This window comes from Schistocerca gregaria, chromosome 1, assembly GCF_023897955.1.
Source record: "Schistocerca gregaria isolate iqSchGreg1 chromosome 1, iqSchGreg1.2, whole genome shotgun sequence".
Taxonomy (NCBI): domain Eukaryota; kingdom Metazoa; phylum Arthropoda; class Insecta; order Orthoptera; family Acrididae; genus Schistocerca; species Schistocerca gregaria.
In genome coordinates, this window is record NC_064920.1 from 197,535,618 (window position 1) to 197,550,572 (window position 14,955).

At 43.6% G+C, this 14,955-nt stretch overlaps 2 protein-coding genes across 4 annotated transcripts in view; one reads left to right on the plus strand and one right to left on the minus strand.

Annotated features, from left to right (window-relative positions):
* LOC126336638 (organic cation transporter protein-like) overlaps positions 1 to 14,955 on the minus strand; it is a 186,911-nt gene that overhangs the window by 99,966 nt on the left and 71,990 nt on the right. The gene's annotated exons all lie outside the window — the stretch shown is intronic.
* The window catches only part of LOC126336610 (organic cation transporter protein-like), a 366,616-nt gene continuing 357,324 nt past the window's right edge, over positions 5,664 to 14,955 (plus strand). Inside the window, exon 1 of the mRNA XM_050000483.1 lies at positions 5,664 to 5,716. The gene's annotated coding sequence lies outside the window, so the exon portion shown is untranslated. The remainder of the gene's footprint in view (positions 5,717 to 14,955) is intronic.

Genomic DNA, 14,955 nt, shown 5'->3' on the forward strand with positions numbered 1-14,955 from the left:
TATATAGAGAGAGAGAGAGAGAGAGAGAGAGAGAGTTTTTTTACGTATTTTGTGGTTTTGTAAGGTACATTGCATTTAGTACACACTACTACATGGCAATTTGTCTTACTTTATTACACATCCTACATCTCAAACTCGTCTACATCTATTTTTGTAATTTTTGTTCATAATATTACAATGCCATTTTTGGATTATTCTGCTATATGCATGAAATCATTTATACTACAGTAACAGTATCAAAAATGTTTTGAGAGACTTTTTGAATTTATTTGTATTGTTTATCTGTCTCAAGTATGAAGAAAGTTTTTCAAGGGCTTTCGGATTTCATGGTGCTTCATGGGATAAGTTCCGCATCCTAGTGTCATGGTTGTGCTGGGGCTTGGTATCTTGAGTATCGGATACATATTTGAATTTTGTCCAGTGAAAGAGTTCACAAAGGTAAATGCTTGGTAATGTTAGTACCTTGAGAGCTTTGAATGCTGACCGACATGATTCTCTCCCCTTAAGGTTGGCTGTTATTCTTACTGCTCATTTTTGCACTTGGAATATTCTATTTAGGTTTGTTTTGGAGGTGCCTCCCCACAAAATTATGCCATACCGGTAATTTAATGTGGAATAAATTAGTGAGTGGTATGTAATTTTCATAATATTTATGTCTTTTGGGAAGCTGAGTTTGTGGAGAACATATAGGCTTGAGCTGAGATTTCCACTTATGTAGTCTATGTTCTTGTCCCAGCTTAAATTTTCATCAATTGTAATCCCAAGGAATTTTGTGAATTTGGGATTTTCTGCTAGGCACCCATTTATACAAATATTGATATCTTCAATGTTTTGGGTTCTTAATCTGAAATTTAAACCAAGTGTTTCAGCAGTGTTGTTATGCAGATTTATTTCAGCAAAGCTTTGGATAACATTACTTATTTCCAAGTTGGCTTTTATTTACAGATTATCTGTGTTATTTTCCTTGAATAATCAGTATCCATTACATGCTCTCGTTTCCTCCACACTGATACTGAATTAATACGTTTGTCTATTTGGAGGGCAAGGTAAAACTACGGTTTGCGAAGAATTTTTTTGCTCTGTTGCCGTTTCCAAGTGACAGTTACGCTTGAAGAAAGCGTGTATCCTGCAAATGATGTCTCTTGCTTGGTTATGCAGAAGTTGTCACTTACCGTCAGCATAAGCGATGATAATTCACAAAAAATCAAATAAAAATTTACCAAATAACTCGCTAAGATTATGTTTAATGCTCGCATTAGCTATGACATCCACATCAGAACGCTCAGAACACTACTGAATGCTCATTGGCTGTCAGATGATGAGTGGCGTAGGTGCACAGAATAAGCTCTCCGTGACTTCTAACGGGCTGTTCCGTATTAGAAAGAGGTGTTCGGATGTTTTTGAAAAGATAGCGTATATTTGCGAGACAACTACTGGATTATTTCGTTAGTATGGGAGTGTGTGGCCAATCAATCCGTTAAATTGCACGCATTTCGAGCTATTTTCCCCTGGGGATAAGACTGATATGTGGCATCCTGAGTCATTTTCTCCGGATTATACAGATATCCAAGTCACCACCCTTATTTGCAAGAAGCTTCAATAGGAAAATGTGCTACTAATGAGAATGAAGGATTATTTACAATTATCATTTCAGTTTCTCTTTAGATGGGCAGCGATTACAAAGATCGTACCAGAAAAATAAGCATGAGTATTTCGTTTCCGAAAAGTATTCGAATGTTCGATAAATCGCTAATGTTGATTTCCTAGGTCCAAATTCTAAATTTTTCCGGATACTTTCACCTTGACGTATTGGGAAGCCCTTTCACAAAGTGACCTCAGGATATTAAAACAAAGTCACGGGCAACTGCATATAGTGCAAGACGAGATATAAGAACAGCAATAGCGATCTTTCTTTTCATTTAACCTTCTCGCAGACAAGCGAAATGCCTTTGAGTTTATTTCTTCAATGCTTTATGGAAAGTTTATTCTAGACATCGAATGCAAATTACTAATATCCATATGGTTTGCATGTACAAAATCCACGATAATTTCGAAGTGGATTTTTCTCTACTAGCTAGAAATGCAGCTGCATTCGGAAGCTGCTGAGCGCTTACAAGTGAACCTTAACTCCATAGGCGCGTGACTTTGGACACAATGTATGTCTCTTCTAAGTATGTGGATACCTACTCCATATATATTCCTACTCTTCTGAAAAAAAAAACAACATTAGTTAGTACAAATTTTGATATTGTTTTGTACGTTTTCAGTCTGCGGATTTAGCTCCCCGCCTTGCAGAGGAAAGGAAATAGTGACGAGAGGACGCGGAGTCTTGTAGCTGTCTACACCAGAAAACTTCACGCACATATAGGGCGTGGACAAAAATATGGAAAAACTAAATAAACACACACATTACCATTCTTAATAACGTTATGGAAAACCGCTGGTACTGAAAACAGATGCCGGCCATGCAGTTCTAGGCGCTTCAGTCCGGAACCGCGAGACTGCTACGGTCGCAGGTTCGAGTCCTGCCTCGGGCATGGATGTGTGTGATGTCTTTGGGTTGGTTAGGTTTAAGTAGTTCTAAGTTCTAGGGGACTGATGACCGCAGATGTTAAGTCCCATGGTTCTCAGAGCCATTTGAAGCCGTTTGAAAACAGCTTCTATTGGTCACGATAAATAGAGATTTTGTATGATTTTTTCAAGAAAATCTTATATCATTATTCCCACAAAATAGTAACAAATTGAAGTAACAATAATGGAGGTCGATAGCGATCACGGACCCTTCTCTCCAAATAGATCAAATGGCTCTAAGCACTATGGGACTTAACTTATGAGGTCATCAGTCCCCTAGACTTAGAACTACTTAAACCTAACTAACCTAAGGACACCACACACATCCATGCCCGGGGCAGGATTCGAACCCGCGACCGTAGCAGTGGCGCGGTTTCAGAGTGAAGCGCCTAGGACCCCTCGGCCACAGCGGCCGGCCACTGGATGACAAATATTGTTCCATGGGATAGGCCTAATCAGCCAAAATGGTCACATAATCTTGGTAGTAATGCGATCCCGCGGAATAACAATGGCACCAATGGGATAGCCACGGTATGGCTGCACAAAACATCACAGAGCCCCCGCCATATTTCGCTTTTGGGACGTAAGCCCTTCCAGAAGTTGGAAACAGTGTGAAACGAGACTCATCCGACGAAATGACTTTCTTCCATCGCTCCTACTCCCGGTTTTATAGCTTCGGCACCACGTTTACTGTGAATGGTTCTGAAATTCCAGTTCGTCCTTCAGTTCCCTGTTTTTGTGCTGACAGGGTTCGCGAGGGCGACATTCAGTTCTGCACTGATTTTTGTGGCTTTCGCCCTCTTATTTTTTTGTCACAATCTTTTTTAATGACCGTCCGCCACGATCACTCAACACACACTTTCGTCCATCTTTTCACTTCCTTTTTTCCCTGTATGCAGTATAAATCTTCGATACGGCGCTTCTTGAAGTACCAAAAACTTCGGCTATCTTGGTTGTGGAAGCATCCGAAATACGAACACTAACTATTATCTCATGTTCGAACTCACTTGGATCGACGTAATGCACAAATACTGTTCTGACCACGAGTGACATTCGCAATATATTGAGGACATTGCACAGGTGCCGTTCCTGGTGAAATACAATCGCACGCCCTGCAGGTTTGACTAGCATCTTCATTTATGAGCAGGTACGCATATTTCGCAGTGTTTTCATGCTTGTGTCCAACGCCCGTGGCCATATGACAAACAATTCACATTTTTTCAGTATCTTATACCTTATACAGACAGCGAAACTATTGCATGTAGAAGTCTCGCAACACTGACTGCTGTAGGTAAAAATTAAACTACACTCATGCTCATAAATTAAGGATAATGCTGATATATGGTGAAACAACGCTCTGGTGAGCGGTTTGCAGGTTTCAGTCACCTCGGGGTATGACCATGGAGTGTATTTGACGTGCGGTCGTCGCACGGTGGCGCTGGCAGCGGTCCACATAGGCAGAGCTGTGTTGGTGCATGTCAGAGTACGGTACAGCAAGTGCGCAGACGTTTTCAGGCGTGCTAATGGTGACTGTGTGTTGAAAATGTCTCAAAGAACACATAATGATAACGTTATGAGGGGTAGAATACTAGGGCGACTGGAGGCTGGTCAAACACAGCAGGTGATAGCACGGGCCCTCCGTGTGCCACAAAGTGTGATCTCAAGATTATGGCAACGATTCCAGCAGACAGGAAACGTGTCCAGGCGCTACAGTACGGGACGTCCACGGCGTACAACTCAAGAAGACCGATATCTCACCATCAGTGCCCGCAGACGGCCACGGATTACTGCAGGTAGCCTTGCTCGGGACCTTACCGCAGCCACTGGAACAGTTGTCTCCAGACACACAGTCTACAGACGACTGAACAGACATTGTTTATTCGCCCGGAGACCTGCAAGAAGCATTCCACTGACCTCTTGTCACAGGAGAGCCTGTAAAGCCTGGTGGGCTGTCCAGGTGAGTCAGCAGCTCGGATCATGGTCATTGGAACATGGTCCCATGATATGTTCACAGACGAGTCCAGGTATTGTCTGAACAGTGATTCTCACCGGATTTTTATCTGGCGTGAACCAGAACCCAGATACCAACCCCTTAATGTCCTTGAAAGGGACCTGTACGGAGGTCGCGGTTTGATGGGGTGGGGTGGGATTATGATTGGTGCACATACACCCGTGCATGTCTTTGACAGAGGAACTGTAAGAAGTCAGGGACGTCATTTTGCACCAGTATGTCCGCCTTTTCAGGGGTGCAGTGGTTCCCACCTCCCTGCTGACGGATTATACCGCACGGCCCCACCGAGCTTCCATCGTGGAGGAGTACATTGAAACAGAAAATATGCCTCTCTGCAGACCTAAACCCCATCGAGCACGTCTGGGATTCTCTCGGTTGCACGTCTTCACACCCCTAGGACACTTCAGGAGCTCCGATGGGCACTGGTGCAAGAATGGGAGGCTATATCCCAGCAGCTGCTCGACCACCTGATCCAGAGTATGCCAACCCGTTGTGCGGCCTGTGTACGTGTGCATGGTGATCATATCCCATATTGATGTCAGGGTACATGCGCAGGAAACAGTGGCGTTTTGTAGCACATTTGTCTTGGTACGGTTTTCTCTACTTATCACCAATACCGTGGACTGTCATGTGTGTTCACTATGTGCCTATGCTATTAGCGCCACTTTTGTGTAGTGCCACGTTGTGTGGCAACACGTTCTGTAATTATCCTTAATTTATGAGCATGAGTGTATATTACACCATGGCACATCAGACCATAATCCACGAGATGCGAAAGGTTGTAAGCCTATGGGATCACACAGAGCTCAGTGGAGATTACGCTGAGGGGAAAAAAAAAGAAAAAAAATCAACGTTTTTCCAGCCCCAGTAACAAGTTTCTGAGCAGTTTTTTCGTTGCGTTTTCTCTCCGTTGCTTGACTATGGAACTTGACCCTCCTCCGGTGAGTGAGAATTGCGAACAGTAGGGGCGTGCCGGCGTCCGCCGTTGTGTTCGGTGGGCTGTCCAGGTGAGTCAGCAGCTCGGGCGCCGACTCCGGCGTCGCGCCGCCGCCGCCGCCGCCTCACATCGCCGTGGAGCGGTCAGTGCCCTCGCTACCGCCGCACGACTCACCACGCCGTGCAGCCCGCACACAGGTAGGACCGCCGAACAACCGGCACCAGCAGTACAGCTAATAATTAAGGAAGGGCTAACTTTTTTAATGCACGATACGCTGATGAACCAAGGCATTACGACCAACTACTTAAAAGCGTGTTGGTTCACCTTTGGAACGTAATACACCACCAATTCTCTGTGTCATGCATTCGATAAGTCATTGCTAGGTTTCCGTAGAGATGTGGCAGCAGATGTGAAAGCACAGGTCAGGCTGTTCTCGTAAATTACGGGCAGGTGGATTATGGACGCGGAGATGGCGGCTGATAGCGTTCCCATTCAGATCAGGCGAATTTGGTAGCCAATTCATCGGCATGCGCCTTCAACTACTGTAACAAGATTCTGGCCTAGTGACACGTGTTGTTACCCTGCTGGAATATGCCATTACTACCACACGTCCTATGGAAACCCACATGAATATTCCCCATATCATAGTTCCCCACATCAAATGCTATCTGGCCAAAAGTAACCGGACATATGTTAGTAGACTTTAATAAGAGATGTTTTGGGATATGTTGGGACCCCAACGGTGTTCAAACCATCACGAAGGTTGAACACGCCACACTGTAATATGGCTTGGAGTCCCAGAACTGTTCAAGTCGTCGTAAAGCCGAAGGGTGAACGTACCCCATATTAATATCCACTAAACATGGAGTATAGATTTAAGTGTCAGGAAGTCGTTTCTGAAAGTATTTGTATGGAGTATAGCCATGTATGGAAATGAAACATGGACGATAAATAGTGTGGACAAGAAGAAAATAGAAGCTTTCGGAATGTGGTGCTACAGAAGAATGCTGAAGATTGGATGTTTAGATCACATAACTAATGAGGAGGTATTGAATAAAATTGGGGAGAAGAGGAGTTTCTGGCAAAAGTTGACTAGAAGAAGGGATCGGTTGGTAGGACATATTCAGAGGCATCAAGGGATCACCAATTTAGTATTGGAGGGCAGCATGGAGGGTAAAAATCGTAGAGGGAGACCAAGAGATGAATACACTAAGCAGATTCAGAAGGATGTAGGTTGCAGTAGGTACTGGGAGATGAAGAAACTTGCACAGGATAGAGTAGCATGGAGAGCTGCATCAAACCAGTCTCAGGACTGAAGACAACAATAACAACAACAACCAGTGTTCGGATTCTTTTGATCAGATAGTGTATATTACAGAGGATTTTCAAGGGAGGATCCATGGGACTTCCACTGAGGTGTCTGAACATCTGTCGAGGAATGAAAGGCCATTCTTCCTCACGAGCCGAAATCAAACAAGGTAATGATGTGCAACGCTGGAGTCTGTGTTGTACCAGACGAAAATACACACGTTGACACAATAGGTGTTTCTAGGGTTTTCTCCGAGAGGATACCGAGTGGATACTATAACACATAGAATGTTGTTGTGGTCCTCTTTCTGAAGACTGGTTTCATGCAGCTCTCTGTGGTACTCTAACCTGTGCGAGCCCCTTCTCTGCATAACCACTAAAACCTTCATGTTTGTAAATATGCTGACTCTATTCATCTCTTGGTCTCCATCTACGATTCCCCCCACCCCCCACCACCCCTATTGCTCTCCAATACTAAACTTGATGTCTGAGAATGTGTCCTACCAACCGATCCCTTCTTCTAGTCAGGTTGTACCAAAAATTTCTCTTCTCCCCATTTCTGTTTGGTACCTCCTAATTAGTTATGTTGTCTATCCATCTAATCTTCAGCATTCTTCTTTAGCATTACATTTCTAAAGCTTCTATTCTCTTTTTGTCTAAACTGTTTATCGTCCATGTTTTACTTCTATATATGTGTATACTCCATAAAAATACCTTTAGAAAAGATTACCCGACACCCCAGTCTATACTCGACGTATTAAATTTCTCTTCTTCAGAAATGCTTTTCTTGCTATTGCCAGTCCGCATCTTATATCCTCTCTACATCGGCCATCATCAGTTACTTTGCTACCCAAATCGTCTGGTACTTTAAGTGTCTTGATGCCTAATCTCATTCCCTTAGCATCACCTGATTTAATTCGACTACATTCTATTTTCCTTGTTTTGCTTTTGTTGATGTGCATCTTATATCTTCCTTTCAAGACGCTGTCCATTCCATTTAACTGCTCTTCTAAGTCCTTTGCTGTCTCTCACAGAATTACTGTGTTATCAGAAAATCTCAAAGCTTTTATTTCTTCTCCTTGAACTTTAATTCCTATTCCAAACTTTTCTTTGCTTTCCTAACACATGGAATGTTAGTTCATTTTATTACTACATAGATAAGAAGGATTACCTAACTTGTACAATCCATTTCTATAGCAATATCATGAATATTTACAACTGTCTCTAAACATTCATGTATCACTTGGTACAGACAAAATACACGTCTCTCACTCAGAGTACATTCAACAATAAGCAGTGTTCTGCCTAATACACTGATCACACAGCAGGCCTACTACGAGACGATGCTGTGGTCTTAGTCAATGATAGCGGACTAGGGCCGACCATTTCTGAGCTCGGCCGTAAGCAGAAGAGCAGTTGCAGCGGCGTAGGGAAACGTTTCTGAGCATGGCTACTCCGGTACCACTCGCTTGTCGATACGGCTTGCACCGACTACGAGGTGCGACAATAAAATAATGAGACTGATATGAAAAAAAAATCTTGCTTACCGTTTTAGTCAAGTTCAGTGTTGTCTCCTTCAAAGTAGTTCCCTTCTGATTGCACACACTTTTTCCAGCGCTTCTGCCATTGATGGTAACATTTCTGGAACTCATCTTCTGTAATATCCTCCACGACCCTCGTCACAGTTTTTGGACATCTTGCGTTGTTTGAAAATGGTGTCCCTTGACCGCCATTTTGACTCTTGGAAATTGAAAAACGTCGCACAGAGCGATATCTGATGAATAAGGTGTCTGTGGTAGTACTGAAATTTATTTTGAGTTTAAAAATTGCTGTACTGACGGAGCAGTATGGGATGGTGCATTATCGTGATGCAGAATTCAATTAGCAGCAATGTTTGCACGGACACGAAGAACTCTTTTACGAAGTCTTTCTAAAATTTATTTGTAGTAATATTGGTTAACTGTTTGTCCAGGAGGCACCCACTCTTTATGAACAATCAGAGAAGCACACAAGCATTCACTTCTCTTTTGACTTTGACATGAGAGCTTCTTTTGGTCTGGGTGATCCCTTTGAGCACCATTGCGAACTTCGGCGTTTTGTCTCTGGATCGTACTGAAGAAAACAACTTTCATCACCAGTGATAACATGGCTCAACAATTCTGGATTGATTTCCGTTTGCTCTAAGAGATCGGCTGCCACATTTTTCCGTGTTTCTCGCTGTTGTAGTGTGAGATTTTTGAGGACCATTTTTGCACAAATCTTTCTCATACCAAGATCTTCAGTTATTATTAGATGAACCGTTTCTCGATTGATGTACAGTTCTTCTACAATCATTTTCACGGGTAATCTTCGACAAGATCGTACGATTTCATGCACCCTGGCCAAGTTGACATCCGTCCGTGAGGTTGATGGTCGTCCACTGCTGTCTTCATCTTCAACATTCGTTCTGCCTTCACTAAACATTCTATGCCAACGAAAAACTTGAGCTCTTGACATAACCTCCTCTCCAAAAGCCTTCTGAAGCTTACCGTAAGTTGTAGTCGCGTTTTCATCCAATTTATTGCAAAAAGAAATGGCATACCATTGCACAATATTATGCAGTTCCATTTCCGTGACGAGAGACACGAACACGTGTTAACTTATTACAGCACAACTCATGACTGAGCAGTTGCATCAATGTGCTTCTTGGACTAGAAGCAGCTTATAGACCAAGGTCAAAGATATTGTGCCTACGTAAGCGTGCAGGGTTGCCACATCTTGCAAAGAAAATCAGTCTCATTACTTTATTGTCGCACCTCGTATCTGTTCCTGTGTATGCGTTGCTAGGTACCAACTTAGCTGTAGCTGCTCGCTCTTTTGGCAACACCACAGTCTGGAATGAAGTCGGCGTTCTAACTCACCCCAAAGGTGTTCTGTTGTATTCATGTTGGGACTCTTGGTAGACTAGTCCGTTTGAGGAATGCTATTGTCCATAAACCATTGCCTCATAGATACTACTTTATGACAGAATGCATTGTCATGCTGGTACAAGCAGTCGTCGTCTCAGAACTGTTCCTCTACTGTACGCAGTTCACAATGCTGGAAAATGAGTTCACATTCTTCCGTAATTAGCGTTTTCGCCAGCACTCCTCTACACCGCTCGGTTGGTTCCGGCAGGAAATGAATTTCTTTATTGACTTTGTTGTGTTCCGTTGCACTCTGCGGAGCGTTGTAGTGTAGCGGCACCAGACGTACTACTTACATTCATTCTGTCGGTAGTTCATAGACTGCAGCCCTTGTGTACAATGTCGTACTCAGACGGTGAATACGCGCACATGCACCTCCATTAGACGCAGCACGAGGCAATGCACTAGCAGCAAAATGACGGTATATGGAAATGTTTCCAAACAGCACCAAACCATCAGACTTTCACAGCTGTGGACAGGCGTTTAAGAGGCTATGGTATTCATGGTGTGCCACGGTTAGGCCTGCCTTAACTGAATGGAATGGCTGTTGCGAACATTTAGAAATGGTAGATGAAATTCCGACCATGAGTACAAATGCCATTTGAAGGGTTCCTCAACCAGATGTATCGTGCCTGCTTCGGAGACAGCAATTCCACCCATTTCACCTGCAGAACGTATGTGACCTGACACTTGCAGACTATCCTAGACATGAGAATTTTTGCCAGTGGTCACTGAAGCGCCATGCTGCTGATCCACTGTTCGGTGGTCGGGTAGAGTTTACGGATAAGAGCCTTTTCATCCCTACGGGTGTCGTGAAGGCTCATAACATGCATGTGTGGGCGTATGAGAATTCTCGCGTAGTTACAATACGACGTTATCAACATCGTTTTGCAGCAATATTTGTTATGGTATAGTGGACAATCTGTGACACAGACTGTATGTTATTCCACATCTACATCTACATGGACACTCTGCAAATCACATTCAAGTGCCTGGCAGAGGTTCATCGAACCACCTTCACAATAATTTTCTGCTATTCAATTCTCGAACATCTGTATCTCTCCGTGCGAGCTCTGATTTTATTATGATGATCGTTTCTCCCTATGTAGGACGGCATCAATAAAATATTTCCGCATTCGGAGGAAAAAGTTGGTGATTCAAATTTCGTAAGATGATCCAGACGTAACGAGAAACGCCTTTGCTTTAATGATGTCCACGTATGTATTATTTGAAGTCTCCTGAGTGAGTGCGCCAACCGCCAAGTGTCCGTGGCTTCCGACAGATAGCGTAGCTGCAGGACAATTTCAAAATGGCGTCAGTTTGAACTTTCTCGGCTTACTCCATGAATTCCATGTGGTAATGATCCCACACCGCGCAGCAGTATTCGAAAAGAGGGCGGACAAGCGTAGTATAGGTAGTCTCTTTAGTAGGTATGTTATATTTTCTAAGTGTTCTGACAATAAAATACAGTCTTTGATTTGCCATCCCCACGACATTTTCTATGTGTTGTTTCCAATTTAAGTCGTTCGTAACTGTAATTCCTAGGTATTTAGTTGAATTTACGGTCTTTATATCCGACTGATTGTTATCGTGTAACTGAAGTTTAACGGATTCCTTTTAGCACTCATGTGGGTGACCTCACACTTTTAATTAATTAGGGTCAACTGGCATACAGATATCTTTTCTAAATCGTTTTGCAGTTTGTTTTGATCTTTTGGTGACTTTACTAGATGACACACGGCAGCATCATCTGCAAACAACATAAGACGGCTGCTCAGATTGTCTCCCAAATCGTTTATCCGGATAAGAAACAGCAAAGGGCCTATAGCACCACTCTGGGGGACGCCAGAAATCACTTCCGTTTTACTCGGTGACTTCCCGTCAGTTACTACGAACTGTGACCTCTCTGACAGGAAATCATAATCCAGTAACATAACTGAGACGATATTCCATAAGCACGCAATTTCACTACAAGCCGTTTGTGTGATATGGTGTCGAAAGCCATCTAGAAATACGGAATCAATTTGAAATCTCTTATCAGTAGCACTCAACACTTCTTGTGAGTAAAGAGCTAGTTGTGCTTCACAAGAACGATGTTTTCTAAATCCTTGTTGACTGTGTGTCAATAGACCGTTCTCCTCGGGGTACTTCATAATGTTCGAACACAATATATGTTCCAAAATCCTGCGGAATATTGACGTTAATAATGTGGGCCTGTAATTTAGTGGATTACTCCTGCTGCCTTTCTTGAATATTGGTGTGAACTGCGCAGCTTTCTTTCTAGTCGTTGGGTATAGATCTTTTGTCGAGCGAGCGGGTGTGTATAACTGTTAAGTATGGAGTTATTGCATCAGCATAGCTCTAATTTGTACACAGCCTGGACCGGAAGACTTGCTTTTATTAAGTGATTTAAGTTGCTTCACTACTCCGAGGATATCTACTCCTAAGTTAATCACATTGTCAGCCGTTCTTCATTCTAATTCTGGAATTCTGGAATATTTACTTTGTCTTTTTTCGTGAAGGAGTTTCGGAAGTCTGTGTCTTCGATAGTATCTCCAGTGCTATCGCTCAGTCGCTCAGAGAAGACACTAATTGTGTCTTGCCGTTAGTATACTTTACACACGACCAGAATCTCCGCCATCCTTTGTGGCCGAGCGGTTCTGGGCGCTTCAGTCCGGAACCACGCTACTGCTACGTTTGCAGGTTCGAATCCTGCCTCGGGCATGGATGTGTGTGATGTCCTTAGGTTAGTTAGGTTTAAGTAGTTTCTAAGTTCTAGGGGACTGATGATCTCGGATGTTAAGTCCCACAGTGCTTAGAGCCATTTGAACCAGAATCTCCTTGATTTCTGCCAGGTTTCGAGACAAAGTTTCGCTTTTGAAACTGTTATAGGCATCTCGCATTGAAGTCCGCGCTGAATTTCGGGCTGCTGTGAAAGATCACCAACCTTAGGGATTTAGCGTTCGTTTAAATTTCGTGTGCTTTTTTCATTGCTTCTGCAACAGTGCTCTGACCTGACATGTGTACCTTGGGGGATCAGCTCCGTTATTTGTTAATTTATTTGGTATAAATCTCTCAATTGCTGTCGATAATATTTCTTTGAATTTAAGCCGCATCTGGATTACAATTACGCTCTTAATTTGGAAGCAGCGAAGACTATCTCTCAGGATGGCGTCAAGCGAACTTTTATCTGACTTTTTGAATAGATATATTGTTCGTTCATTTTTGGATTACTTGGGAGTTACGGTATTCAGTTTCGCTACGCAGCCCTGCGTTCACTAATCCCTGTATCTGTCTTCATGCTCGTTATTAGCTCATCATTATTTGTTGCTAAGAGGTGAACAGTGTTTTCTCAACCATTTACTATTCGAGTGGGCTCATGAACTAACTGCTCGAGAATAATTTGCGTTTAGCACGATTTCGGATTATGTTTTATCTATAAGTTCGGATTTAAACGTACTGTATTTCCGCCAGCATATCGAAGCGCGTGACCGGTAGAGTGTATCGACAGATTTTGGAACATGGAATGAGTGGTCTGCTTGATGATGTCTCATTCGCTACACGAACCAACGTATGGTTGTGCACGTGTGGCCGTGCGGTTCTTGGCGCTTCAGTCTGGAACCGCGTGACCTCTACGGTCGGAGGTTCGAATCCTGCCTCGGGCATGGATGTGTGTAATGTCCTTAGGTTAGTTAGGTTTAAGTAGTTCTAAGTTCTAGGGGACTGATGGCCTCAGATGTTGAGTCCCATAGTGCTCAGAGCCATTTGAACCGTTTTTGGTTGTTCACGACGGTGATCCTGCCCATTTCAGTCGGGGGGCAAAAGATTATCTCAACGTTGCTTATCTCGATAAGTGGACAGATCATACATTAACAGTTGCCGGCCCGCCAAATCTCAGGATCTTAACCTCTGGACTTCTACATTCGTGGTCATCTCAAGGAGCTCGTGCATGTGTTGCAATTGAGATGTAGTACAACTACAGCAACGAACTGAAAATGGGTGTGCAGCTGTGTAGAATGAGATGAAGAGAGCCTGTGTCTATCCCTGCCAGCTGAGTGGTCAGCGCGACGGAATGTCACACCTAACGGCCCGGGTTCGATTCCCAGTTGGGTCGGAGATTTTCTCCGCTCAGGGACTGGGTGTTGTGTTGTGCTTATCATCATCATTTCGTCCCCATCGACACGCAAGTCGCCGAGGTGGCGTCAACTCCAAAGACTTAAAACAGGCGAACGGTCTACCCGACTGGAGGCCCTAGCCACACGGCATTTCCATTTTACAACAGAGCCTGCAACATTCCGAGAGCGGTAAGAGGTGAAACATGTCACTGTCTTCGCCTACATGGACCATTTTGAACATCTTCCGAGGTAGATGAAATGCACGCAGTTGTGTTGAATTTCGGGTCCCGTGGTGTTTTTGGTTTCTGAGAAAAAGTAATTTTGTGTTGTTTGTAGTGCACTTGTGGTCCCTACTAAGTTACATATCTCCTGGTCGGACGAGTCTCGTTTCAAATTGTATCGAGCGGATGGACGTGTATGGGTATGGGAACAACCCCATGAATCCATGGACCATGTATGTTATCAGGAGACTGTTGAAGTTGGTGAAGGCTCTGGAATAGTGTGGGGCGTGTGCAGTTGCAGTGATATGGGACCCCTAATACGTCTAGATACGACTCTGACAGGTAACACGTACGTAAGCATCCTGTCTGATCACTTGCGTCCATTCATGCCCATTGTTTATCCCGACAGATTTGGGCAATTCCAGCAGGACAATGCGACACCCCACACGCCCACAATTGCTACAGAGTGGCTCCAGGAACATTCTTATGAGTTTAAACACTTCCGCTGGCCACCAAACTCCCTCGACATGAACATTATTGAGCATATCTGAGATGCCTTGCAACATGCTGTTCAAAGAGATCTCCACCCCTCATACTCTTACGGATTTATGGACAGCTCTGGAGGAGTGATGGTGTCAGTTTCCTCCAGCACTACTTCAGACATTAGTCGAGTCAATGCCACGTCGTACACGATATGTACCAGTTTTTCTTTTTTCGTTATTGCATATAATGACTTTGAGGTGATTTAGAACTGGAAAGATTCCCGGACAGTAGTCAAAACGCAGACTTTTACAAACAATTCATCCACCATTACTAAAAATTTATGGCACACACAAGATGGATAAAA